We start from the raw sequence: 4,235 nt of genomic DNA on the forward strand, positions 1-4,235 counted from the left end.
ACCCCAAACTTTTGAACGGTAGTGTATATTGTTAGAAAAGATTTCTATTTTAAATAAATGCTCTTCTTTTTAACTTTTCATTCATCAAAGAATCCTGAAAAAAAGTATCACAGCTTCCAAAACAATACTAAGCAGCACAACAGTTTCAGCACTGATGATAAATCAGCATAAGCCCTATACCGTCCGAATCCACATCTTTGAGTTTACAAAAAGAAATCAATACAAAATGCATCGTTTCAATCTTTTTGTCCACTGCAGAGCACCGTATGATAGGTGTTGAGCTTCGCCGTAATTTGCACAAATTTTTTAAGATATAGCCTACATTTATTACTAAAGTATTTAAGAACAGTATTTAATCACCACAGCGGCCGGAAGATGTTGAGAACAAAAAGGAGAAAGAGAAATAAAGCACATTGCATTTAAAATGGACCGTTATTCTTCTAGCAACTGCTGTGCAATGCCATTGTAAAATACGTAGCCTATTATATATTATTATTACATTAAAAATATAAACCAAGCAGCTTCATGCTTACTTCATGTAAATAAAAGGCTTTGTTATTATTTCCCGCTAAATCCCCCATTTTAAAAATGGCATAATTTGAAAGAAAAAGCAAGACAAAACCATTCATCTAAATAGCGCGTCTGTCTATTTTTAAACAGGAGATAATCAAACGATACATAGGATATTATTATTACATTAAATAAGATTGTATTCTCATTATTCCAAGCACGTGCCATTTTATTCATACTAATATTTCACAATATTATTTTTCCCCCTATATTTTTGATCAAATAAATGCAGCCTTGATGAGCATAAGTTACTCCTGTAAAAACATTAAAAACCGTTCTGATCCCAAACTTTTGACCGGTACTAAATATATTATATATATATACAGATTATTAAAGTGAAAACATTAAATACATTCTCATATTAATAAATACAGATGATAAAAATATTTGTTAAACACAGCTTTGTTTCTGTTCTCAAACTTCAGAATTCAAATTTGAATTTATAATTCAAAAATTATGTTATAATGCTGTTTTAAAAGCAGTTAGGGTTTTTAATTATCAGAATAATTAGCCTATTAATACAATAATATTATATTGGTTTGTAACAGTTGTCATTACTCGTGTTTTGTTTTTGTGGCCAGAGGGTGTCCTCGGCGTACAGTGATGGGAACGCTTTGAAACAGTGAATTATGGAATTAAATAATAAAATTAAATTTAAAATTCTATTGACTCAAGTGTTTCAATACGTGGCAGTGCCCGAGTTCGTGTTTACGACAAAAAAAAATATTAAATAAAGCATTACGGTGTTACATTTAAACATCCAATAATTGTTAACTAGTTTTCTTTTTACAATGTTACAACTCCTGAACGGTTTAGATTAATTTAAACGCTTTATATTCTTAAAACAAACCTTTCTTCAGTCCAAACACAGACGCATCTCGCGGCGCAGCCTTATGACGCCACATCGCCATTCCAAATTAAAAGTCCTGCTCACGCGCTAAAATCTAAAACAGTATACGCTGAAGTGCATATCAGTCATTCTTGGGACATGGGACAAAACAGGGTGCAATATTGAAAAAATAAAACCTTGTACTAAGACAAATTAAACTACATTTATGTATCTTACATGCACTAAGCTACTTAGCTATGCTATGATACAACCTCCCAACTTTTGTCTTTTTTATCAAAATGTGCTTTTTACCTTGCCATTACTTATTTTGTGTCAGCACCACAAGACGGCAAAAACACAAATTAATTTTCACTCACATTATGCAAGACCTATAAGAAGTATAGTAAACATTCATTTTTACCTATGCCGGCAGTGGCCACAAAACAAAAATAAAAATACTTTTAATATGTATATAGATATTTATTATAAAGATTTCTGTCTGTTTCTTAAATTGGACTGTGTAATATAATTTTAACTTTATCTTTAACAGCAATCAAGATGTTTTTAACATTTCAAAACATATTCTCATGTTAGCAGACAGATTACATTTTCACGTCACAAAAAATTCCTCAACAAATATAAATTATCATAATGAAATATTATCAAAATACTCATCTGACGGTGGTGACGAAAACCTGAATTTGTAGTCATTTTAACTATCAAATACATTGAATTAATCAATTACTGTATTAAAACAAACACAACAAACAGTGAATATGTTTGTTTAGAAAGCTTTTATTAAAGAATCACATTTAGGTATGTTATATCATTGGAACACAAATTATCTTTTTTCTCTCATCTCAGAACAGTATGTCTGCTGTGTATCTGCTATAGTTACAAGTTAAAGTTTAAAAGGAGTTGTTTGAACAAATAAAACAATTAGATGTTACCGCTATCCATTTACATGTGTATCTCATCTCAATTTCACCAGGATCTTAACATTAACATTTAAACATCTTAACAAATGATCCAAAAATGATCAGAACCCATACGATCATAATACAAACGAACTGTATATGTTTTATCCAGTGTGTCTGCCATGCTAACAAATTAATTTTAAACTTTTTAAACAACTGGATGGAAAAAATTCGTACAATGCAGTGTATATTGTACATTGTGCATAACAACACAAATGTTGTTAGATGTGGAAATTTACGTTGTCTCATACACTTTGATATCATGCTGCTTTTATCTGTATCCGATGACTACTGAAACATCAGAAACTGATCGTGCTCCCTTTCTATATAGTGCATCACCTCAGCTGAGAGGTGAAAAATATCTGTAGTGCTGCTCACACGCCTCGGAGACGATGGCTCAGTCAGCTTCACCACTGCGTGGTACGACTCGGCTCGGCACGGCTCAGTACGGCACGACGTCTGTTCATCCACAACAGACAACAAAACTTTTTGGTTGTAAAAAAAAAGGTGCGCTCATTCAAAACAGTTGCGTTCGATCCTTCGCTGGCTGTGCTGATTTAAATCTAGCGGTTCTGTTGTGTTTGTGTCGCAAGTTCAGTGACGCAGGTAGTGACGATTCTCTCCGGCCAATCCGTGATCAGCAGAGTTTACACGTCATGTTTTGGTAACGGTACGGTTCACTTGGAACCCCAACCGAGGTGGTACTAAAAAAAGTACCAGGTACCAGGTACTGTACCCAGTGGAAAACCCCCCAAAACTGAACCGTACCGAGCCGTACCATGCAGTGAAAAAGTGCCATAAGATCTTTTGGACTGGAATGAAGCACACATCCTTTGCTCCTCGTTTTGGATGAAACTGAGTGCTTGGCCCATTAGGATGGAAGGATTCCACCTTAACATCTTGGTGATGTGTATCCATAGTGATGACTTTTGCCAGCCACCAGTTCTTGTCATATATCACAGCAAGCCAGGCTCCACTGTTAATGTGATCTGCCACTAACATTGTGTGAACTCCCTCATGGCTGTCCCGCTCCATTTCCTCAATTAGCATGGCAACGGGTCCTTTTTCCTTCTGTTGAGCAGAAGCACTGCTACCACCAGCATGCCTTTTCGAACTCATCACCTTTACACGCTCATTGAGATCAAACATGGCTGGAGAAAAACACTGACAAATTTTCGGTTCGCAGCAAAAACAGGACAATGATCTGCAAAAGATCTTCTTCCCCTCAGGAATAACCTGATGAGCTTTTCGTGTTCCGGGCACAGGTTTCATGAGTTCATCATAGCGTGTCATTTCTTCATCTTTGACATAGAAGAGTTGAATGTTGGCAAGACTTTTCCCCACCATGTCATAGAATATTTTCCCACTTTCAATATCATTCCCTTGCAGAAGGAGACTATCTGCAGTTCTTTTGACCGTCCCTCCGATGCCGTCTGGTGCTCCCTTGCCATGTGAAGTGGGAAAGGAGTTCCAAGTCGCTCTTTGGAAACCAAATCTTGAAGGGACATCACATAAAAGAGAGAAATTCATCTTGTTTATATATTGTTTGCTAGGGCCAGCAGACCAAAAGTGGATGGTGTGAGCACCAGGTCTCTTATTGTCTTGAGGACAGGATCCATGTATGCCCAAATGGAGGCAGCATCCTGACGCTTGGATTCAGACACAGTGCAAAAGCCAGCCTTTTCATCTTTTGTGTAGTACATGCCAGTATGCAGATTGAGTTGGGGGAGGTTCTGACCAAAATGGCATGACTGTACCTCAGAACTATATTTGCATTTCCATGCTTCTGCGAAGTCAACATGCACAATAACACTGTTTTCATCACAGTTGTCTATCATCTTCCTGTACTGTCTGGACTG

General features: G+C 36.2%; 1 protein-coding gene across 1 annotated transcript in view; it reads right to left on the minus strand.

Annotated features, from left to right (window-relative positions):
* LOC107654083 (gastrula zinc finger protein XlCGF26.1-like) overlaps positions 1-1,497 on the minus strand; it is a 13,973-nt gene extending 12,476 nt beyond the window's left edge. Inside the window, exon 1 of the mRNA XM_016441007.1 lies at positions 1,421-1,497. The gene's annotated coding sequence lies outside the window, so the exon portion shown is untranslated. The remainder of the gene's footprint in view (positions 1-1,420) is intronic.
* Between the last annotated feature and the right edge of the window lie 2,738 nt (positions 1,498-4,235).

The sequence above is a fragment of the Sinocyclocheilus anshuiensis genome, unplaced genomic scaffold (assembly GCF_001515605.1).
Source record: "Sinocyclocheilus anshuiensis isolate Anshui unplaced genomic scaffold, SAMN03320099.WGS_v1.1 scaffold683, whole genome shotgun sequence".
Classification (NCBI taxonomy): domain Eukaryota; kingdom Metazoa; phylum Chordata; class Actinopteri; order Cypriniformes; family Cyprinidae; genus Sinocyclocheilus; species Sinocyclocheilus anshuiensis.